Here is a 26,652-nt window from a genome sequence, read left to right as displayed (position 1 = left end):
CATTTTGCTTTCTTTGGGGCAGAACGTCTATATGGAATTTTTGTAATTCTTTGCGGTCAGAGTTTGGAATTGCAGTGTTCATTTTGGTGTAAGACTAAGGAAAGGTAGATGGATGATTTTATTTCTGCCTAGTGGTTCCCATAAATCTAATTACCAATGGCTCTGAGATTCGTGCACAACTGGAATGTGTGAGTGTATGCTTATGAACATGTGGAATCCAGCTGTATTTGAAAGAAAAATCATAGATTGAACAGCCACCTGTTTGGAAGCGAATCTTAATTGGAAGTTAATGATGCCTCCCGATAATTTACTACTTTAGCTGAATGTACAGTGTCAGCTGCAGCCCAGATAAAAAGAGCTACAACTCATACAGTTCAAAATGATCTGCCAAGGCCCACCTGGACCGCACCTGCAAAACCAGCTGTGGTTTGTTTGCTCTCACAATTCGTGTCAAGATTTCCATGCCAACGCATCATTAGGTCTGAGTTTTATGGAGCTTCTGTCTCACTCCTCCACTGATGGGGAATAATTAAGTGGGGTTTAAAGTAGTGGGACTATTCGGTTTGTAGAGAATAGGACAGGATCTTTTGATTCAGACAGTAAAGAATCTGCCTCCAATGCAGGAGACCTGAGTTGGACCCCTGGGTTGGAAAGATCACTTAGAGAAGGGAATGGCAACCCACTCCAGTATTCTTGCCTGGAGAATTCCATGAACAGAGTAGCCTGGCAGGCTACTGTCCATGGGGTTGCAAAGAGTCAGACATGACTGAGCCACTTTCACTTTCCTATCCCACAAGTTAGGTTGAAGAATCTGGTAAAATTTACCTGTCATTAAGTGGGAAAGCAAAAGAATTGTTTATATTTCCTGCTTTGGTTGTTAGGGTTACCTTCATAGGATACTTACTACATGGAAAAAAAAATTGAAGGGAGCTTCTTAGCGATCCATCAGAAAAATGATGTAAAGCCTATTTCCTGCTTTTTACACAAAACACTCCCTCATATACTAGTAAAAATGTGTAAACTTTCTGGATGAAGACATAAAGACTGGGACAAGAAACAGAAGTTCCCTTTCTACTTCATCCAAATAAAGGCTGGATTGAGAAAAACAGTCATTCCTACATGGCTTGAAGGTAATACAAAGCAAGAATAAACAAAAGGATCTCGGAAGAGACAGAGAGAGCATCAATCTATACTGTAAAATAGAACTGCCATCAGCAAAGTGCTTGAGGGTGTTGGACCATACATTATCAATAATTAGGACTAAAAATAAGGAATTGGTCAGAACATTTTAAAGTAAAATAATTTTTAATGTTAAAAAATTCTTAATACTTTGATATATGAAGACTACAATCTCATTAACATAAATATAATTTATGTAGCATTATATTATAAATAATAGCAACAGAACACGTTTGAAAATAATGAAAATTATAGAGAAAACATGCATATACTTAAAGTGTTTAAAATTAAATAATTATAATCAATGCATCACATTTAAAGCATTCACCAATTCATAAAATCAAATTGGCATTGCCATCATTCTGGTTCTGTCTCTGCCTGTAAAATGATATTCACCAAGTATGTAGACAGGGACTGTGTGTAGTAGGAAAGTGAGTGTTAGACTGCCAAGGAAGTGTATAATTCCAATCAAACACGGACATGAATGCAACTAAAGCTCAGTTGGAATCCACAGAAAGGAAATATTCTTATGTAAATGGTATGAGGGTAAAATTAAAGTAGGTGGTTTCATATAATTATATATACACATATATGTACACATATGTATATGTACATATGTTTGTGATACATATGCATATATAAAATGGATGTGAATGGAACATGGGATTCATTTTGATATTTGGCAAAACTAATACAATTATGTAAAGTTTAAAAATAAAATAAAATTTAAAAAAAGTAAAGCAATGGGAAATTTTCTATTAATATGCTAGATATTTGGTTAACCTTTGGATATTTAAGTTAACCTTGGCCTGAATTTAGGATGCAACACTAGGAAAACAGGTTTTTAATCCTCTTATAAATGTGGGAGTTCTGTCAAATAACAAGGAATTATCTGACCAAAATCTTAAGTGACTTTGGCACTCCAGAAAGGAAAGGGTGGCACCAAGCTGATAATTCTCCGAGGATATTCACCACTTAGCAGAATAATACTTAGGTTTGAAGAGACAGAAATGAAAACTCCAGGTCTGCTCTTGATGGAACTTGTAATATGAGACTTTAGCCAAGCTTAGGCACTAAAGGACTGTAACTCCAACATGAGCTAGAAGTAAAACCATTGTTTATCTTTTGGAGTTGCTTGGACTTCAATAAGACCAAAGCAGTCAATTCTAAAGGAAATCAACCTTGAATATTCATTGAAAGGACTATGGATGAAGCTTCAATATTTTGCCACCCTGATGTGAAGAGCTGACTCACTGGAAAAGACCCTGATACTGGGAAAGATTGAAGGCAAAAAGGAGAAGGGGGCAACAAGAATGAGATGGTTAGATAGCATCACCGACTCAATGGACTTGAATTTCAGCAAACTCCAGGAGGTAGTGGAAAACATAGTAGCCTGGCGTGCTACAGTCCATGGGGGAGCAAAGAGATGGACACGACCTAGTGACTGGAAAGCAACAGCAACAACAGCAACTCCCTTATCCAGAGGAATCTGAAAGGAAAGTTGCACTGGTACTGAGCAGAGGAAGAGTCATTGAGCAACAGAACTTACACATTGAGTCCTATGGAACGACAGTCACAAATCCACTTTCTAGGGTGGTCCATATCACTGCAAGCCTTAGATACAGGTACTTTTCCAAGATGATAACACCAGTAGGTGCCTGGATTGTTAACATAAATTCTCACAAACCTCAGGGGTCTCTAATCAAATTTGAAATGTTGTCTTTAATCAAAGTTGAAAGGTTTTGGCCATTAGTTCTTCAAATAGTCTTTCTGTCTCTTTCTTTCTGCTCACTCTGGCACTAGCATAATGTGTATGTCGGTCCCCTTAATGGATCCCTTAGACTGCTCATTTGTCTTCATTTGTTTTTCTTTCCATGATTAAGACTACATAATTTCAATTGTTTATTTTCAATTCCACTGATTCGTTCTCCTGACAGCTTACATCTTCTGTTGGACACTTTAGTAAATTTTTTATTTCAGTTATTGTCCTTTTAAGCTTCAGAATATCTATTTGGCTCCCTCCTATGATTTCTGTCTCTTTATTGGCAATCTCACTGTGTTCATACATCATTTTTCTGATTTTCTTTAGTTCTTCTGTTTTCTGAGTACTTAAGATGGTTTAAAGTCTTTGCCTAGTAGGTTCAATGTCTCTTTTCCTCACAGAAAGTTTCTTTTTTCTTCAAATGAACTATACTTTCTTAATTCTTTGTGTGGTTTGTTCTTTTGTTTGTTTGCTTAAAATGGATGTTTTAATATTACAATTTGGTAACATTATAAATCCGGCCTTCCACCTTCTCTAGATTTGATTTTTTTCCCAAAAATACTATTTTACTTTATTTTTAAAAATTTTTTGTTGTTTTTAAAAAAATTAGTTGCTTTACAATGTTGTGTTAGTTTTTGCTGTATAGCAAAGTGAATCAGCTGCACATATACATATATCCCCTCTTCCAGGGATTTCCTTCCCATTTAGGTCACCACAGAGTATCGAGGAGAGTTCCCTGTGCTATACAACAGGATCTCATCCATTATCTATTTTTTTACATAGTAGTGTATATATGTCAATCCCAATCTCCCAATCCATCCCACCCCATCCTTAGGTTTGATATTTTTGACTGTTGCTTTTGTTCATCCAGCTTTTAACAGAGATATCCCTGAATGCCAGAAGTTTAAATAAGAGAGTACAAAACAAAAACTCCTCTCTCAATCTATGTGATTAGCTCTGTGGTGGGATCTTCCCTTAACACTGGCTAGACCACTCACAATTCTGCTTCACCCTCAACCTTTACTTTCTGCTTATTCTGAGCCTATAGACCAACCAGTGGTGAAAAGTTAAGAGTCTTTTTGATCTTTTATGAGCATGTGTCTCATCCTGGACTTGTGTACTACTTTACAAATTCCCAAATATACATAAGGACTTTTGAATCTCTTAATTTCCAGATGAAATTCTCTCCACAGACTTTCCTTCTACTCTTGATGTAGTCTTTTCTATGTTTCAACCATAATATCTTGCCCTTGAGAGCTTCAGGTTTTTCAATCATCTTACAATGTTTTGAGAAATTCTCATGGCTTTTCCACTCTAAATGGATTCCAAACTAAGCAAAATAGAGGTGACGGCCTTGTGTCAGTCCCTCAGGTAACTTCAGATATTTTAGAACGACAAACACAATAATTTGTGAATAAAGGCTTCTCTGCTTCCTCTAAAAGCAGTGAACAGGATCCCGCTAGGAGTGTGGGCTGGCTTCTGTAAGATAGCTGCTAAGTTGGGGAGGAGGTGAGTCAAGAGCAGTCTCACCATGGACCAGACCCAACAAAACAATCCAACCATTTTTAAGTTGTTTTTTCTGTTGATTAAACATTTGCTTGGATGTTGTAAAACTCAACTCAATTTACTCAAGAAGAATAATACACTTAAATATAAATGAAAGGGCAAAAAGAATAAAGTAAGTAGGGATTACATAAATTTTACTGCAGTAGGAAGAAGAGAAGAGAGAAAGTGACATCACAAATGATGTTATTGAGTAAATTTTTTCAAAATTTATTACAGTCACTAATGAGTAGATTCTAGAAATTCAGTGAAAACAAAGAGTAGTTAATTAAGAAAAAAATATACAAGACACATTTGAAAGAACCTGATGAAATGTAAAGATAAATAAAAGATCCAAAAATATTCAGAGGAAAAACATGCGCAATTTAAAGGGAACAATAACTAATTTTTCAGAAACAATGAAGGTCAGCAGATAGACAAATAATAGCTGAGAGAAGATATCATCAATATGTTGTTAAGAAAATAAGTATCAGACTTGAAGTCTGTTACATAAACAGTTTAAAAATTTAATAATTTTAATATTCTTTAAATAAATATTTAATTTTAAAAAGCTAAAACATTGACAAAACAAACCATAACTAAAAATAAGATAAGAGGAAGTTACCTCTGTCAGATGGATACTACTTCCACAAAGAAGGTTAGAGATTTAGAAAAATTATAAGAAGAACGAATGAAAGAAAGTGGAAAGGAAGGGAAAGAGAGGGAATGTTTTTAATTAAAACAAATGTATATATAAACAAAAGTCTTGCTATAATAAACAAGATAAAATTATAACCTAAAATAATTATAAGTTAGGTGGAGCTAAATAGTTAAGGAGGATAAAGTTAGTCATTTTTCTTTATGGCTCAGCAATAATGTAATAAATATATTATAATTAGGCTTTTATAGTTTAAATAATTTAAAATGTTGCAATTTCTTAAGATTTCAAACTGGTAGAAAATATTATAATAAAAGAGTATAATGATGAAATAATATAAAAGGTATAGAAAAAGAAACTATACTAGGACAAACAGAAAGCACAAAGTAATTTTGACTTAAACATATTAGTAATTTTACTAAAATAAAGATATTAAAAAAAATTCATCTAAGAAACAAGTTGTTAAAGTCAATTAAAAAACAGAACACAATTATTTCATGCTTAGAAAGACATAGCTTATATATATATACATATACATATACATACAATCATCCCTGGTAGCTCGGACAGTAAAGCGTCTGCCTACAATGCAGGAGACTCGGGTTGGATCCCTGGGTCGGGAAGATCTGCTGGAGAAGGAAATGGCAACCCACTCCTGTATTCATGCCTGGAAAATCCCATGGACCGAGGAGCCTGGTAGGCTACAGTCCATGGGGTCACAAAGAGTCGGACACGACTGAGTGACTAAACTGAACTGAACTTCTTTCACTTGGTAAAGAAACTGCCTGCAACTCGGGATACCTGGGTTTGATCCTTAGTTTGGGACAACCCTTTGGAGAAGGGAAAGGCTACCCACTCCAGTATTCTGGCCTAGAGAATTTCCTGGACTGTATAGTCCTTGGGGTTGCAAACAGTCAGACACGACTGAGTGAGTTTCACTTTCATATATATATATATATGAAATGCCTTTTATTTTATGCATTGTGTTTTCAGCCTCTCAGTAGTGTCTTCTAATGAATAAAACCTTATTTTTCACAATTATGAGTATAAATATTTTCCTTTATATTGTATGCTTTGCATGAATTACATTCATGGTAAAGCTAGATATATTAACTGCTTAAAAGTTTTCCCCCTTTCTGTTCACATTCACATACTTAATAAACCTAGCATTAATTCCTGGAAGTGATGTGGTATAGGACACCAATTTCACTTTATGTTGATACGCAGTTGTACTATTCCCATTTATTAAAATGTCTGTTTTTTCCTCATTTATCTGCCATGACACATCTCTCAAATATCAATTGTCAATAACAGTATGACTCTACTCTCTTGTTTAGTCACTAAGTTGTATCCAACTCTTTTGCAATCCCAGGGACTATAGCCTTCCAGGCTCCTCTGTCCATGAAATTTTCCAGGTAAAAATATTGGAGTGGTTTTCCATTTCCTTATCCAGGGGATCTTCCTGATCCAGGAATAGAAACTGTTTCCTGTATTGGCAGGCAGACTTTTTACCACTGAGCTACCAGGGAACCCCGTGACTCTACTGAGGGCTCAGTTTTCTATTCCAAAGCCTGTTTTCAATGATTGCAACAATTACACATTGCCTTTATCACTTTAACTGCACAAAAAGTAGATGATTGTCTTCCACTTTTTTCCTTTAGAAATATTTTGCTTAGTATTGTCTTTTTAATATACATGTAAATTATACACTACATTAATTACATATTAATAAATTTGTCAATTTCATTGAAAAATCCAGCAATCACACTGAATTGACATATAAATTTAATGGGAATTAATGTTTTTATACAATGCAATTGTGCAGAATTACGAAGAGTATGAAATTTCATTCTACATGTAAGCTATCAAGCCAGCCTGCTACAGTTTCACAAATGCTGGTCCAGGAAACATACTTTTTACAATAAATCCAACTAATCTATGCCCACGAGGATAATATTATCTTTATTACATTGGTCATAAACAAACTCTCTTTACTCAGGAGAAAGACCCTTCATCTCTGTCTTCAAAGGCTGTTTGTGATACAAATATCCTTGAAAAGACATTTCACAATAATACTGGGAGACTTTAATACCCCACTCACACCTATGGATAGATCAACCAAATAGAGATTTAGCAAGGAAACAAAAAACTTTAAATGATACAATGGACCAGTTAGACCTAATTGATAGTCTAGGACATTTCACCCCAAAACAATGAATTTCACTTTTCTCAAGTGCACATGGAAAATTCTCCAGGATAGATCATATTCTGGGCCATAAATCTAGCCTTGATAAATTAAAAAATATTTAAATAATTTCAATGATGTTTTCTGGTCACAATGCAGTAACTACAGGAAAAAAACTATTAAAAATAGAAACATATGGAGGCTAAACAATATGCTTTTGAATAACCAACAAATCACAGAAGAAATCAAAAACAAATAAAAATATGCATAGAAACAAATGAAAATGAAAACACCACAACCCCAAACCTACGGGATTCAGTAAAAGCAGTGCTAAGGGGAAGGTTCAAAGCAATACAAGCCTACCTCAAGAAACAAGAGAAAAATCAAATAAATAGCCTAACTTTGCACCTAAAGCAATAGAAAAAGAAGAAATGAAGAACCCCAGGGTTAGTAGAAGGAAAGAAGTCATAAAAATTAGGGCAGAAATAAATGAAAAAGAAACAAAGAAGAATATAGCAAAAATCAACAAAACTAAAAGCTGGTTCTTTGAGAAGATAAATAAAATAGACAAAGCATTAGCCAGAGTCATCAAAAAAAAAAAAAAAAAAGGGGGAGAAGAATCAAATCAACAAAATTAGAAATGAAAGTGGAGAAATCACAACAGACAACACAGAAATACAAAGGATAGTAAGAGACTACTATCAGCAACTATATGCCAATAAAATGGACAATTTGGAAGAAATAGTTGAATTCTTAGAAAAGTATAACCTTTCAAAACTGAACCAGGAAGAAATAGAAAATTTTAACAGATCCATCACAAGCACAGAAATCAAAATGATAATAAAAAACCTTACAACGAACAAAAGTCCAGGACCAGATGGCTTCACAGATAAATTCTACCAAAAATTAAGAGAAGAGGTAACAACTATCCTACTCAAACTCTTCCAGAAGTCCATTGGCTGACAAGTGGATAAGAAAGTTGTGGTACATATACAAATGGAATAATACTCAGCTATTAAAAAAAACACATTTGAATCAGTTCTAATGAGGATGAAACTGGAGCCTATTATACAGACTGAAGTAAGTCAGAAAGAAAAACACCAATACATTAATGCATATATATGGAATTTAGAAAGATGGTAACAATGACCCTATATGTGAGACAGCAAAAGAGACACAGATATAAAGAACAGGCTTTTGGACTCTGTGGGAGAAGGAAAGTGTGGGATGATTTGAGAGAATAGCATTGAAACATGTATATTACCATATATGAAATAGATCACCAGTCCAAATTTGATGCATGAAACAGGCACTCAAAGCCAGTGCACTGGGACAACCTTGAGGGATGTGATGGGGAAGGAGGTGGGGGTGGGGAGGATTCAGGATAGGGGACACATGTACACCCATGGCTGATTCATGTCAATGTATGGCAAAAACCACTACAATATTGTAATTAACCTCCAATTAAAATAAATTAATTAAAAAAATCATTTCACAAAAAGACAGAGTTGTGAGTCTGCAAGAAAAATATGCAGAAACATAGATAGCAAAAAAGAATTCCCAACAGAAGTCTCCCAATCTATGACTGTAGCATATCTCAATTTTTATTTATTTCTACTTTAATGTTATAGATTTAGGATAAATATTATCACTAAGAGGAAAAATAGAATTGCTATGTAGAATGTCTTCTAAGGGACTTCTTGGGTACAGGCAATTTTCTAAATCTTGATCTTCAACTTGTCCTTGAATTATACATATATATTTTACAAAATGTGTGGTTATAACTTATATTTTGTGATAAGATAAAATGTTTAAAAAGCTTTTGAATGGATAGCATGACTAATACAACCCTAGATAGAAAAAATATGGATTTGAGCTAATTCATGACTTTATTGCACTTTTTGTTAATTTTGGTCTGTTTCTGGTTTTTCTATACTTTAGGGAATGATTCCCTAGTGATCCAAACTGAGAGCTTGGGGTTTGGGAAATTAATCACAAATACAGAAATAGGATATAAATACAAATACATCACATTTCTATGCCTGATGGAAGAAGAAAAAAAACAGTACAAACCATGATTCTTAATCTTTTATATTGGTGGCTTTTAGACATGGGTGTTTTGTTTAGTTGATAGAAAATTTTAGACACTGTTTCTTTGAAAAAGAAATCGCATATAAAATGTACATATATACATTTTCTTATACATTATTTTTAAAACTTCATAGATCTTTAGAACACCCACAGATAGATGTGAACTCCCGATTAAGAGCCAGTACTTTAACATTTCAAACTAACTGAAGATGACACAAACTTTAGAAGCCATTAACAACACTAAACAACAATAACCTACAATACCCATGAAATACCAGATGAACAGCATGACCAGTAAGACTACAGTAGTCAGAGGAATGGTGGGTCAGAAAATTTTGGACATCGAGGAATGATTTATGAGAAGGTAAGTCCTGAATGACAATTAAAATGGAGGAAAATATAGAGAACAGAGAGGTCTCAATAAAAACCATGTGGAGAAAAGGAAGGAAAATAACAAACAAACAAACAAAAAGCAATAGTCAATGGCAATGAGATCAGAGTGGGAGGTCATTGTTTAGGTACCAATTAATGGGGAAGGACTGATCATATACAGGTGAGAGCATTGTGGGAAAGTATTGATTCAAGAAAGTGAACTCAAGAGGAAATCAAAAACATCTCTAGTGAAAAAGGCTATGTCAACATTAAATCATAAAGTAGAACTCCAGAGGTAAAAACACATGGATAAAAAAATGTAGGTATAGGGCACAACAAGGGAACAAAAATTCTCTGTATGCGAGGATCTAAAAGCAGTCTGATGACGCTGAAGTATAAAGCAAGCCTCAAACTGGTAATAGTAGCAAATAGCAACTAGGAACAAATGTTAATGACTGGGATATCATACAGGTACCTGTATATTGACTATTGCATTTAGATTTCATTGTACGGAAAATAGAGACATATGCAGAGAGAGAAATAAAAACCATGAGGCTGACCTCAAGAAAGAAAAGTCTTGAGTCAGTTGCACAGAATATGTGTTTGCTTTATACCAGGACCTCAATTAGAAAAAAAATTGTAATGATTTATAAAAATATGTATTACCTTATTTTCTATAATTTTAAAAAGAAACAAAACCAAGAAAAAATATAAAGAGGAAATTGGAAGGAAAATAAAGTTAAAATACAATATTGATTAGGATTAAGGGTGACTCCCTCCAGTATTCTTGCCTGGGAAATGCCATGGACTGAGAAGCCTGGTGGGCTACAGTCCATGGGGTCACAAAAGAGTCAGACATGATTTACCAACTAAATAACAACAAGGAATGAGGACAGAGTCCAAAATTTACATAATAAATTCTGCATGTCATCAAAATGAAATACTCTAAGTTAGCTCTGAGTTTTCTATACACTAAAAAAAAATTTAAAACTAGTAACTTAAACCACAGTACCTTAAAATATACTCAAACTTTTAAAAATAACTACATTTTTTTTTGGAATGGAGACCTAAAGGATATCACTTGTATGTTAAAGAACAGATTTGACATATAATGGCAATGAAGTACAATAATGAATTTTTGGCATAGTTTTTAATCAACCTTTTTAATGGTAATGTTTATTATGGTAGTCTATGAGGGATTAAAATTCCATAATATCATCCATATAGATATACAACTAAAGGAAATTACAAATTTATGAATTTATTGGAATAATCTAAAGAGTTGATACATTTATACACATGGTGTTATTTTAACTATGTCCTTTTAAAATGACTGTAGTCTCAAATTTATACTTAGAACATTTAAAAATAATTATCAAAAATATAATTTTATTGCACTGTGAATACATTTTAACTAAACTTATTACAAGACATCTATCAAATGGTACTGTTTAGATTACTGGAAATGTTGATTTCCTTATTTAGCTATGTGTTATTTTTTGATAGTGTACATGCTGCTGCTGCTGCTAAGTCGCTTCAGTCATGTCCGACTCTGTGCGACCCCATAGACAGCAGCCCACCAGGCTCCCCCGTTCCTGGGATTCTCTAGGCAAGAACACTGGAGTGAGTTGCCATTGCCTTCTCCAATGCGTGAAAGTGAAATGTACATACTATTTTGTTAATTATTAGATTAATTAACAATAATGAAAACTGTCAAATATACTTCATACATACTACTTTTATTAAAGTAACAATGGAATGATTTGGAAAAAAGAGTTAAGACAGCAACATGACAGCTGAAGGAAAAGACCATCCAAAGATCTCATTATATTCTCTGTAAAAGGGTGCTTGCTTTGGGAACCATTGGATACAAACATGGTTGCTACTCTTCTTTTATTAGAGTCATAAAGAGCAACTGAAGCTCATAAAAGGTAGCTAGCAGATTTGTAAAAGACATAACAGCTTGTCACAGAGGTTTCTACAGAGCCATCTAAGGAAAATAACCCTTCCAAAGCATAGATAGGAGCTATTTATGTTAGAACTGCCGACTTGTCACAGTAAACTGAGTAATCCTCCTATCAGCTAGACTGTCAAATGGGACCTTGTTCATTTGACTTTTTACTCAGTAGCGGTCAGCAGTCTAAGTATGCAGCATAAGAATTCAATGCTTGTAGGGTAAGAGTGTCTGATCCCAAGGTGAAAGTCAAATGATGTATATTTTTTCAGTGTGCTACATTGGAAAGTTATTAATTTGCACTTGTTTTATAGCAATTCTGGGCTTCCCCAGTGGCTCAGGGGTAAAGAATCTCCTGTAACGTAGGAGAACCTGGTTTGATCCCTGGGTCAGGAAGATCCCCTGGAGAAGGATATGGCAACCCACTCCAGTATTCTTGCCTGGGAAATCCCATGGACAGAAGAGCCTAGCAGGCTACAGTCTACATACGGAAGTATGAAATTTAACTCATCTTGCAACTGATAATCCACTTGCCTGAAATAGTCACACTATTTAATGTGACCTTTACTTGTAATGAATAAAAGGACCATTTAAATGTTATAATGTTACCCAAGAGCTAATATATACTTAGGTAATGCCATCTGGAGATAAATTCACCAAAATTAATTTTTAAAATTAGTTTCCAAGAAATGAATTAATCCTTTAAGGGGATATAAGGTGGCAAAAATAACTGTTTGGGGGTATTTTCAAAATTTTCCAGATCATTTACGCAATCACAAAATCTTCGAAGAAGGAGTTCAGAAAAGGTAGAAGGGATAAAGATCATCCTAAGTATGTATCAGAGCTAAATAAACAGAGACTGACTGTAGGGTTTTCAAAAGGAGCTTAGCTGGGAGAAAATAGAGTAACTGCTGTATTTCCCCAGAGGCATTAAATGGTGACTTAAGGTATGCGGTATGTCAATTTGATCAAACCAGTCAATCGGGAAATCAGTCCTGAATATTCATTGGAAGGACTGATAATAAAGCTGAAGCTCCAACACAATGACCACCTGATGTGAGGAGCTGACTCATTGGAAAAGACCTTGATATTGGGAAAGATTGAAGGCAGGAGGAGAAGCGGATGATAGAGGATGAGATGGTTGGATGGTATCACTGACTTGATGGACAAGAATTTGAGCAAGCTCCAGGAATTGGTGATGCATAGGGAAGCCTGGTGTGCTGCAGTCCATGGGGTAAACAAAGTTGGACATGACTGAACTAGTGAACTGAACTGTACTGATATCACTTTTAAAATGTGAGAACGTCAATTTCTATGATTCATCAAAGATCTAGGCTTCTTTTAGATCTCTATCATCAACATGGGTCTCTTTGACTCAGACGGTAAAGAATCTACCTGCAATGTGGGAGACCTGGGTTGAATCCTTGGGTCAGGAAGATCCCTGGAGAAGGATATGGCAACCCACTCCAGTATTCTTGCCTGGAGAATCCCATGGATGGAGGAGCCTGGTGAGCTACAGTCCCTGGTGTCACAAAGAATCAGACATGACGGAGCAAGTAACACACACACAGAGGAGCTTGGTGGGCTACAGTCCAAAGGGTCATAAACCATTAGACACAACTAAGCAAATACATACACACACATACCAGTAAGTAAAGACCACCATAAAGCCTCCAAAATGCACTGTGCCTTCCAGCCATACGAGGACTTTATGGAGATAGGTATCCAGAGACTTTGCAGTAAAAATGAAAAAAAGAAAAGGTAAAGAGTGTGCCCTCTCCCATTAAGACTTCTTCCTCAAAGTTACACCATTTCACTTTTTACTACTGTGACCTGTTTCTATGACTATGCTAAAAGCAAGAGAAACAGAAAAACTGGGTTTTTATAACTGTAACCCAGCCTGGCTTCAGGAGTTTTCATAATAAGGAATATTGACTATAATGATAAAGTAAAATATATTGGAATACTTCTTAAAGTCTCTAATACCTCACCTCAAAATATATAATTTACTGTGCTTCAGCTCAATCTTTTTGTTTTAATATCCTATGACATACTTTACATAGATTTAGATATAACTTTTTCATTTAAGAGCATTGTTTCTGATATCATTTAAGCAGGTCAGATATTTGCTAAGTCAGTGTTTTTCTAGTATAAGAGACCTTGATTATAATAGGTATATTCAACAAAGGAAAGATTTAGGAATTAATAAGCTTCAGTGAACATCTTCTGAGCTTCACGTAATGAGCAAAACAGGCATGGTCCCATGGTCTTACTTTGATTTCTGCTAAGTCACGATCAATACAGGTGTAAAATATGAAAAACTGATAATAATATAGCTGAAATTCTGGATTTCCCCAAATGGGCAATAATTTAGACAGCAATGTTGAGATCTGATTTCCAGAAATGAAATTTGTGTATTTCCTACATAAGCAGTTCAAATTGATAGGAGTATCACAGCCAGTGAACTAAACATTAATATTTCAAGAACAAAAGTTATCTATGCATAGAACACCTTCAAATGCAGCAGAGCTTTATGGTCACATGAAGATATCTAGAGAGTAAGCATCATCATGAAAGCATGGGCATGCTGAAAAGGTTTTTGGTCCTTTTGTTAGTTTTTTGCCCCCAAAAATGGATAATGGAGAATTAATACAAGTCCTCAGGGGATTCCAGGGCTTCCAAGGTGACTCAGTGGTAAAGAACCTGCCTCCCAATGCAGGAGACATGAGACATGGGTTCAATCTCTGGGCCGGGAAGATCCACTGGAGGAGGGCATGGCAACTCACTCCAGTATTCTTGCCTAGAGAATCTCCATGGACAGAGGAGGCTGGTGGGCTACAATCCATGGGGTCGCAAGAGTCAGACACAAGGACTAAACAACAATAACAAATACAAGTCCCTAGTCTGCCAGAGTTAGACTCTATGGAGAAGGTGTTAGAATCAATTTTGGTGCTCTTTGGGGGACAAATTGCACCTCAGTGATGCATCCTAAACTAAGATAACATGATTAGGCTCAAAAATACTTTTGGAAGGGGAGTGCTTGTCAAATTGATATTTAAACCCAACTGAATGCCAGTGAATAACAAGGTACCATGTTGCCCTCAAAAGATACAACCCATTTTGACATCTCTCCCCCACATTTTTAAAAGTAGTAGTAGTAGTAGTGAGGAGAGGAGTTAGTGATGTCTATAGTCAGAATCATTAAAAAAAGACAGTCACTGTTTTTCTTCTAATTGCTTGAACCCTTAATTCTTTTTTCTTTCTCTTTAATTGGAGGATAAGTGCTTTACAATGTTGTGTTGGTTTCTGCCATACATCTATGTGAGTCAGCCATGCTATGCTACGCTAAGTCACTTCAGTCGTGTCTGACTCTGTGCAACCCCATGGACGGCAGCCCACCAGGCTCCCCCGTCCCTGGGATTCTCCAGGCAAGAACACTGGAGTGGGTTGCCATTTCCTTCTCCAAAGCATGGAAGTGAAAAGTGAAAGTGAAGTCGCTCAGTCGTATCTGACTCTTAGCGACCCCATGGACTGCAGCCCACCAGGCTCCTCCGTCCATGGGATTTTCCAGGCAAGAGTACTGGAGTGGGGTGCCATTGCCTTCTCCGAGTCAGCCATAAGTATACATATGTCCCCTCTTGACCGTCCTTCCCATTCCCTGCCGCATTCACTCTCTCTAGGTTGTCACAGAGCACCAGGTTAAACTCCCTGTGTATACAGCAACTTCCCAGTAGCTATCTATTTTACATATGGTAATGTACATGTTTCAATGCTACTGTCTCAATTTGTCCCACCATCTCCATTTCCCACTGAGTGCACAAGTCTGTTTTTGAACCCTTAATTTTAAAAGTCAAACAGATTTGATTGAATCTCACTCATAGTGCAAAGCATACAGACACATACGCATAAACACTCACCTATGAAAGCAACTTTTCTTTTACTTGTGTGAAATTAAAAATACATCATTCACTGGACATATTCCCTTGACCACTGTCACTCCTTTCACGTAACAACCTTCAGGAAACTGACTTAAACAGCCCCCTCGGTAAAGATATTTTGCTCCTCTATGTGAATTGTCCTTAAGCAAATACATAATACTCATGAAGCTTTAAAATTTTTTTTTATACTTTCATATTTGTTTAACATAATAATGCATGTTTGTCTATATATGCTTATCAAATAATCAGTTACATTTACAAAGATGCATCACAAATGATTTATCTATCTTATTCATTGCTCTGTTTGCTAACTTCACATTAATTTTGGTATGTGAGTTGCACCCTAGAATCCTCTTAGAACTTTCCATGATGTTTTTGTTATATAATCTACAATAAGAATAGCCATTATATGTAAAATAGGAAAAAGACAGAAATGACAAGAACTGACATATAACTTTTAATTATACCTTACTGATAAAATAAGAAATAAAAGCTCAGTATATATACATATATATATATATAATGTACAACATAAATATAGCTCACACTATAGTCTATTATATATGAAAATTGCTGGAAGAGCAAATCCAAAGATTTCTCATCATTTTAATTTTGTGTCTATATGAGAAAATGGGTGTTTGCTAAACTTATTGTGGAAATCATTTCAGAATGTGTGTAAGTCAAATCATTGTACACCTTAAACTTATACAATATTGTATGTCAATTATATATCAATAAAACTGGGAAAAAGCTTACTATATAAAACTCTTTACTCAGTTTTAATAAGTGGGAACAGGTTTATGTAACTTAAAACTTTACCATACAACTCATGAAGAATTAATACATATTTTATTACTATTAGAATAATAAATTTCCATGACTGAACCTAGTGAGGAGGAATCCAACCACTTCCCCAACCAAATGTAGAATTAATTTAAAAAATCAGAAAGAAAAACTAGTAGAGAACCCTAATGTCACCTATATTACTAGCAAAACTGAAATTTAAAACTATCTATTGTGAGATTAAAAACTGTATGATCACTAGACTCACAGTCTAGTGTTTGGAAAATTCTGAGGGAAAAGCTGAACTTGTAGAGGAGACCTGGGCTTTCCTGGTGGTTCATCAGTAAAGAATCCACTTGCTAATACAGGAGAATTGGGAGATGCTGGTTCAGTCCCTGAGTGGGGAAGATCTCGTGCAGGAGGAAATGGCAACCCACTCCAGTATTCTTGTCTGGAAAATTCCATGGACAGAGGAGCCTGGTGGGCTACAGTCCCTGGGGCCGCATAGTTGGACACAACTGAGTGACTGAACACACACACACACACACACACAGAGGAGATCTATTTACTAACAATATCACTTCCCATGTGTATGTGCTAGAAAAATAAATATAAAATAAAAAGGCAAATTCACCCTATATACAGGACTTATGATAAACTAGCACTACCCAACTAAGAAACTGAAACATCACTGGTCACTTACCAGGGAATTCAAATCATCTTGGTCCACAGAAATGAATGTTGAAACTAAAGCCTGGGGACATTTAAAGAAAAACCTCTTTTCATGGGGCTTCCCAGGCGGTGCTAGTGGTAAAGAACCTGCCTGCCAATGCAGGAGACACAAGAAATGCAGGTTCTATCCCTGGGTTAGGAAGATCCCGTGGAGAAGAGACTGGCTATCCACTCTAGTACTCTTGCCTGGAAGATCCCATGGACAGAAGAACCTGGAGGGCTATCGTCCACGGGGTCACAAAGAGTTGGACACAAATGAGTGACTAACACTACTCTACACACTATGTATCTTTCCAGGGTACTAAAGTATTATGGACTATTATTATTTTATTTTGGTAAGAAATTGCATAATTGTTATAAATAGGAAAATGAAAAAAGGACAAACATTTAGTAAAAGGAATATAATTCTTGTGAGCTTGGATTCTGTTAGCTGAACATTTTTTTGCTTTTTTTTTTTTCACTAGGGAACATAGTTCAGATCATTTGTTACCTTAAAGTGGAAGGCTCTAGAGACAGCTTCTTATGAATACTTCTTGAAAGATCTTCGAGGTCAAAAAAGTGATTTAACCTCAGAGATCAGCCTCAAATTCTGTAGAGTGCTGAAAAAGAAAAATATAATTTAATTTCTAGGACATTCAGCAGCTAGGGATTTCAACAGCTATAGGCCTACACATGATTTGTGTCGTAATAACCAGTCATGACAGCCAAATATTTTTTGGACTGTGTTTAAAAGTGCTTCACACAAAATCTTTTAAATATGCTTGGTAGCTTCTTTTGTAGCAATTATGCCACACACACACATACACACACACAAACCTGCATAAAAATACTGGAAAAAGCGATGTATAGATTTATGGATGTCCACAAAGCAGCACATGATTGGTAAAAATGAAAAGTAGATACTAAGAAATCAGTTACATTTACACAATTCTTACTAATTCCAGCTATTGATTCAGAACATGATATTATTCTTAATTTACAAGATGAACACCATTTTATTGCAAATGACCATTTTACATTGTACATATATTCAAGGATCATTTCTTAATTTCTACTGGTGGATCATCAACTATTGCTTTGCATAAAATGCACACTTGAAAGCTGCACCAAGAAATTTTCAATTTGATTTCAATAGGAAAAGGGAAAAATATTTGCTTCAGTGAATATATATTTTGGCTTTGACAATTATGCACATAAAAATAAAGTTGATATAAAACTATCATTTCTTCAAAAAAGTTAAACATAGCCGCTTTCTAAGAGCTAGACAATATGTTAGCATTCAATTAACTCTGAGAATAACAACTGTTTTTTTATTATTTTTGTGACCCAAAGTTCATACAAAATTTCAGCTGCTAATTGGCTATTTTGAGACAATTGCCAGTGATTTACGAAGCTCTGGAGTCTCAAGACTTCTCAACAGTAAAATAGGAATATCAGAAGATGTCAAAAGCTTTACTCCCCAGTTTTAAGCTACAGAAACACAAAAAGGCTTTTCTTAATGACTATCTTAATTAAAATGTTTAAAAATACTCTAGCTTTAAGGCAGCATGGAATAGAACTTGAAAAACATCAAATCAAATGATGTTGATAATCCTTTCATCTCATATTCTATTTCGACTATTGTTTAAGAACCAGATATTAATTACTGTTTAGTGTTGATAATAATCAAAGGTGTTTTAACTAATAGTCACACATAAACAAAAACTAACATTAAAATATTCTATTCACTGCGTTACCGATGGGAGAAGGCAATGGCACGCCACTCCAGTACTCTTGCATGGAAAATCCCATGGACAGAGGAGCCTAGTAGGCTGCAGTCCATGGGGTCGCTAGCAGTCGGACACGACTGAGCAACTTCACTTTCACTTTTCACTTTCATGCATTGGAGAAGGAAATGGCAACCCACTCCAGTGTTCTTGCCTGGAGAATCCCAGGGACGGGGGAGCCTGGTGGGCTGCCGTCTCTGGGGTCGCACAGAGTCGGACACGACTGAAGCGACTTAGCAGCAGCAGCAGCGTTACTGTTGACCCTTAAGCAACTCAGGGATTAGGAGAACCAACCCCTGTGCAACCCTAAATCCTAGTTTAACCTTTTCCCCCCAAAAAACTTAATTACTAATAGCCTACCTTTCCCAGAAGTCTTACCAGTGACATGAAAAATTGATGAACACATATTTTGTATGTTATTTGTATTATATACTACATTCTTACAGCAGTGTTAAGTTAAAGAAATTGTTTTCAGGAAAATCATATGAAAGAGAGAATATATTCACAGTAGTGTTATGTATATATTGCTGCTGTATGTTTATGTCATCTGTTTATAAGATAAATTGACTGTTTATAATTGTAGGTAATTTTCTATTATCTACATCAGTATTATCTTACATGATGCATGTTGATGTATGGCAAAACCGATACAATATTGTAAAGTAAAAAATAATAATAATAATAATAAAAATTCCAAGATAAAAAAAATTGAAAGATAATGTGAAAAAGAAATTCATGTTTATTTACAAGTATAGCAATTCATGCATTGATAATGTAGAAGCAGCAATATGATTGCTTTATGGTAGCCCAATGAAATAATTGTTTCATTAGCTTATACAGTAATGCTACAAATTGCTATAAATTTTTATGACATAAAAGATTACAATTGTATTCATAATACAGTACTGGAAACATTGTTACTTTAAAAAAAAGCACTTAACCTGTGATGATAAACTGATAGATAGCATAGTTTCTCTAATTAGGAGAAAGAGAGAGAAGGAGGCAAACTATATGGTAATTTGAAAGTAAATCTATAAAACATTAAAAAATCTTACACATTATTAATGTTATTTACTATAAAATTTACTAATTTTATAATACTCATATTATTTATAGGATAACACTCATGTCTATGTAAGAAGAGGCTGCATTCCACTTCACTGCAAGTCTTGCACGTGAAGTTCCACATTATGATTACTTAGGTGATGAAGATAATGATGACACTAAGCAAATAACACAGTTCTTCCATAGTTATTAGGTTTTCACACAAATATACACACACATAAAATCATGAAAATCATTGACATGTTCTTTAAATAGGTAGATAGAGATGGATAGATCCAGATATAATACATATATATTTTGTCTAAAATCCATAGTTCAGTGGAGATGTGTTGGATGAAATGAAATAGGTTGCTATACAGGAGAAATTTTAAACAGAATTTTTATTTTAAATCCTATAACATTTGGCTTCACACCAACTTCCTCCCTTCTAATCATCACCTTCATCTGCACTTAGGCAACTGAAAGTACATTTTATTTCCCTTAATATAGCTAACATTGGCTCATTTAAATATTTTTGGAATAAGAAAAAGTGATGAGCAATATGATTTTGTATCTATATCCTATTAAAGAAAACCTAATTATAACTATGTTCTTTATCTCAGAATATTAAGAAAAGCATTTGTCTCTGATCCCTTGAAAGTATACCAGCACTGTCTTTTCATCCTCATCTTAACATGGAAAGTTTCTTTTTCATGAAAAAGAAAACAAAAACTTTATAAAAATTATGTATTTTTACCTAAAAAGATTCAGATAGATACATGATTTTCTCTCTAGTGAGTGAAATTGTTTCATTTTTTAAAACCATACAATTTCATAGGGCTTTCAGGAAATGGCAACTTGATTCAGGATTAATCTGTGAGCTCTAAGAAAAATATATTTTTCCTTGTAAATACTTATGGGATAAAAATTGATAGCTATGAACATATCTCTTTGCTTTAGTGTTAAAAGTAGTGTGACACGTCTTGACAGGCAAGAGAGAGTTAAGATGATAGGTAATAACTGTTTCTGGAAAATGAATGTAATTTAAAACTACATGTGCTCTTCTCCTGACTTGAAAAGATTCAGAAAGTATTAGAAAGATTCTTAAAGTACTTTCACTGCCCAAAAGTTATTTGTATCATTCACTTTTTTGAAATGTCTTTTAAAATGCAGGTTTTATATATATTAATAATATATTAAATATATTAATATATTTAATATATTAAATATCTTAATAATATATTGAAAATATTCATTTAAAAGTTTCTACTTAGAAGTGTTATTTTCTTTGAGAAAAGTAATCCACAACAACAAATTACTATGAACAATATGCAAAAGATAGTCTTGTGTTTATAACCTAATCTTGTATTGCCTATTATATCAATGCTTTGAAGTATTTCTATGTAAAATCCCACTTGCATCTAAATTTTATTTTACAGTTCTAAAATCACTTTTCTTTTTAATTTCATCTTTGTGATATATTATGATCTTTGAGAAATTGTAAAACAGACATTACTATTTCTATTTTAAAAATAGAAGTGGTTTATCTATTAGGATGTGCAAAGCATTGTAGTATGGGAGTTAAAAACACAGTTTAGCTAATTAATATACATGCAACCTTAAGGAAGAGATGAAAATTAAATTCAATTGCTCAGAACTGTACAGGGCCAATCCTTTCCATAAAATCTTGACAAATAAGATGGAGAGACAGGGAGAAATATTAGGAAGGTAAAGAAGGCAGGGTTGCAGCTTTCCTGAGAACAGGACCAGAAGTTCCTGAGCTTCCCCGATGGCCCAGACAGTAAAGAATCTGCCTGAAATGCAGGAGACCTGGGTTCAACCCCTGGGTTGGGAAAATCACCTGGGCAAGGGAATGGCAACCCACTCCAGTATTCTTGCCTGGAAAATTTCATGGACAGAGGAGAGTGTTGGGTTACAATCCATGGGGTTGGGAAAAGTCAGACACGACTGAGCAACTAACACCTCCTAAGCACATGACCAAAGAATAAACACTCTTCCATCAAGGAGTCCCTGCATCATACCAAGAGAAGATCAACAGAGGCTTCTCAGAAGATTTGAGTAACTTCATATAAACTAGGCTAAGCATGAACTTACATGCGCACACACACACATACACAAATATATAAAGAAACCGTTTCATACATCCAGCATGCTGTTGCCTGCTAAGAACTTGCATGTGTTGATATTCTGATTATCAGTTCATTTCAGTTCAGTCACTCAGCCGTGTCCAATTCTTTGTGACCCCATGGATTGCAGCACGCCAGGCTTCCCTGTCTATCACCAACTCCTGGGGCTTACTCAAACTCAAGTCCATCAAAATGGTGATGCCATCCAACCATCTCATTGTCTGCCGTTCCTTTCTTCTCCTGCCTTCTATCTTTCCCAGCATCAGGGGCTTTTCCAAAGAGTCAGGTCTTCACATCAGGTGGCCAAAGCATTGGAGGTTCAGTCTTAGCATCAGTCCTTTAAATGAATATTCAGGACTGATTTCCTTTAGGACGGACTGGTTTGATCTCCTTGCAGTCCAAGGGGCTCTCAAGAGTCTCCTCCAACACCACAGTTCAAAAGCATCAGTGGCCAGTACAAAAGGTTGACTATTGATTTCATTGCTATTGAGACCATCCCTCACCACTGCCAAGACAGCTCTCCTAGTCAACACTGACACCTCCCACAATTTACTACAGCTTAAAAGATTCTGTTAATATACTTTTAGAAAAGCAGCTTTATTTATATATGATACAAAGATGACACGTATAAATTATAATTTTATATTCTTGAAACCATTGTCACAATCAAGGTCATGAAAATTGTATCACTGCCAGAAATATATTTGTGCATGAAGAGATTGTTTCAAGCTTTTGCAAAGAAGATGCAGTCAGACTGCACTCAATTGACAGGCAGTCCTGAAAGGGTCAAAGCACTCCTTTCATTGCATAAAAATAACTTGCATAATGTTGTTCAACAATAAAAGAGTGAAAATACAGGAACTTCCCTGGCTGTCTGGTGGTTAAGATTTCATTTTCCAATGTAGGGATCCCTGGGAGCTAAGGTCACACATGCCTGGGACGAAAAAACTGAAACATAAAACAGAAGCAGTACTGTAACAAATTAAATAAAGACTTTAAAAATGATCCACATAAAAATAATCTTTAAATAAAAAGAATGAAAAAACAAGCAGGTTTCAGGAAACAGTTGGCTTCCAATGATGAATTTTGAACATAAGAAAGTTAATGATTAATAATGATAACAAAATATATCAAAAGATCCAAGTGAATCACAACCATTTCCTAGAAATAATAAATTAAAAAATAATTTTTATAATTAGTATGTAAATTGCAGAAAAATGTGATTTTGAGGCTTATTGATGGTTGTGAAAAACAAGTTGGAAAATTATCTTGAAGCACAGAGGAAAATTGTTGAATTGGAGATCAGGATGAAAAGATAAGAGGAGTAAGGGGTAGAGAAATTATGGTTATTCCTAAAGGGAAAAATAAATGCAATGAAGAAGAGGCAATGATGTCATAAGTTACAGAAAATAAGTTCCCATGGCAAAAACCTGATCTATGTTAAAAGAATTGACCTAGTTTCATGCAGGATTGATTAGAAAAGACAAACTCTGACAAAGAACTTGAATTCTAAAGTTAAAGAGAAATTCTTATGAATCACCATAAAAAAATAAATCACCTGAAAAGGAAAATTAAAATCAGACTGGCAATGGATATGTGAGAGGCATGAATGAATCTAGAAGTCAGGATAAGGGTATTTGTAGAGGAAAGGATTGTAAGTCAATCATTAAATACTTACCCATAATTTAATTTACAAGAAAAAATAGAGATATTTTCATAATTCAAAGAATGCAGAGATATTTCACCCCTTGCCTTAAGTGAGGAAAACATTTTAGATATAATTGAAACTAAATAGAGATTCTAGGTTGGGATTTGGAACCCACACACTTATGGTCAATTAATCTATCACAAGATCATGGCATCTGGTCCCATCACTTTATGGGAAATAGATGGGGAAACAGTGTCAGACTTTATTCTTTTGGGCTCCCAAATCACTGCAGACGGTGATTGGAGCCATGAACTTAAAAGACGCTTACTCCTTGGAAGGAAAGTTATGACCAACCTAGATAGTTTATTGAAAAACAGAGATATTACTTTGCTAACAAAGGTCCATCTAGTCAAGGCTATGGTTTTTCCAGTGGTCATGTATGGATGTGAGAGTTGGACTGTCAAGAAAGCTGAGGGCCGAAATATTGATGCTTTTGAACTGTGGTGTTGGAGAAGACTTTTGAGAGTCCCTTGGACTGCAAGGAGATCCAACCAGTCCATCCTAAAGGAGATCAGTCCTGGGTGTTCATTGGAAGGACTGATGCTGAAGCTGAAACTCCAATACTTTGGCCACCTCATGCGAAAAGTCGACTCATTGGAAAAGACTCTGATGCTGGGAGGGATTGGGGGCAGGAGGAGAAGGGGATGACAGAGGATGAGATGGCTGGATGGCATCACCGACTCGATGGACATAAGTCTGGGTGAACTCCGTGAGTTGGTGATGGACAGGGAGGCCTGGTGTGCTGCAATTCATGGGGTCGCAGAGTCGGACACAACTGGGCGACTGAACTGAACTAAACTGAGTCTATGACAAAGGAAGAAAGAATTTACAATGGAGTAAAGACAAGTTTCTTCAGTAGATAGATAGTACTTGGGAAACTAGACAGTTACATGTAAAAGAGTGAATTTAGAACATTCTCTAATGCCATATACATAAACTCAAAATGGGCTGAAGACTTAAATGTAAGACTAAATACTATAAAACTCCTAGAGGAAAACACAGGCAGAACACTTGTTGACATAAATCACAGCAATGTTGTTTTGGATCTACCTCTCAGACTAATGAAAAAAGAAGTGAAAATAAATAAATGAGAACTGATTAAACTTAAAATCTTTTTCAGAGCAAAGGAAGCTATAGACAAAGAGCAAAAGCAATATACAGAATGGGAGAAAATATTTGCAAATAATACTACTGACAGGGGATTAACTTCCAAAATGTACAAAGAGCTTATACAGCTCAATGTAAAAATAAACAAACAAACAAACAACTCAATCATAAGATGGGCAGAAAACCTAAAGAGACATTTCTTCAAAGAGGACATTCAGATGGCCATCAGACTCATGAAAAGATACTTAATGTCACTAATTATTAGGGAGATGCAAATCAAAACTACAATGAGATATCATTTCACACTGGTCACAATGGACATCATCAGAAAGCCTAAAAATAATAAATGCTGGAGAAGGTGTGGAGAAAAGGGAACCCTTCTACACTGTTGGTGGCAAAGTAAATTTGTACAGCCATCATAGAGAACAGTATGGAGTTTCCTCAAAAAACAATTAAAATAAAATTACCATATGATCCAGTAATCCCACTCCTAGGCATCTATCTGGAAAAGAGGAAAACTCTAATTTGAAAGGTCCATGTACCCTCGTGTTCATTGCCACACTATTTATAATAGCCAAGGCAAGGGAGCAACCCATGTCTATCAATAGATGAATGGACAAAGAAGATGTGTATATAAACAAAATGGAATATTACTCAGCCATTAAAAAAGAAGAATATAATACCATCTGCAGCAACATGGGTGGCCCTAGAAATCATCATACTAAGTGAAGTACATCAGAAAGAGAAACACTAATGTTATGTGATATCACTTATATGTGAAATTAAAAAAAGGAGACAAAGAAATTTATTTACAAAACAAAAATAGATTCACAAACATAGAAAACAAATCTATGGTTATCAAAGGGGGAAGGGGAGTTGAAGAAAGATAAATTAGGACTTTGAGGTTAATATATACATACCACTGTCTATAAAATAAACAACAAGAACCTACTGTACAGCACAGAGCATCACAGTCAATACCTTGTAATAACCTATAATGGAAAAGAATCTGGAAAATAATACATACATATATATGTATGTATTATCAACTATACTTCAATTAATTGTGAAAGACTCTTATAATAAATATAAATGCAAGGTGATAGATGAGGATACAAGATTTAAATTCTAAAGAAGAAGTCTTGAAAAGAGATACTGTCTAGGGAAATTTCTGCTACTAATCTGGACCAGCAGTGAACAAAATAATCATGCCTTTGCTTGTTTTTGTAAATAACTTTTTATGAAACAAGAGCATATACACTAATATATGGATTTTTATGGCTGCTTTTGCATTACAGTAAATGTGAATAGTCATGACATCAATAGTGTATCTACCAAAAACCTGAGGTATTAACTATTTGGCTCTTTATGGGGGGAAAAAAAAAAAGTTCAATAGTGGCTTATGCCTGAAAATACTAGACCTTCTCTTTCAACTAAACTTTAGGACTCTGAGGAACAGGATATATGCAAAATAATTTTGTTGTTCATTGATAGGAAGTGGTGGAGAGTACAGAAGTATAGATATCCCAAAGGCCACATTCTAAGTGGTCATCATGTCAAAAGAGACAGAGATTCCTATGGAGGAAATGGTGTACCTTAAAAAATAATATTCTGTTTTCAAATATTAGTAGAAAAGTATGCATCAGTATGATAGATATACAATTTTGAGATCTCTGTAATGAAA

This window comes from Bos taurus, chromosome 12 (assembly GCF_002263795.3).
Source record: "Bos taurus isolate L1 Dominette 01449 registration number 42190680 breed Hereford chromosome 12, ARS-UCD2.0, whole genome shotgun sequence".
NCBI classification, from domain to species: Eukaryota; Metazoa; Chordata; class Mammalia; order Artiodactyla; family Bovidae; genus Bos; species Bos taurus.
The sequence above is the reverse complement of the archived record's forward strand: the minus strand, read 5'-3'. Positions refer to the sequence as shown.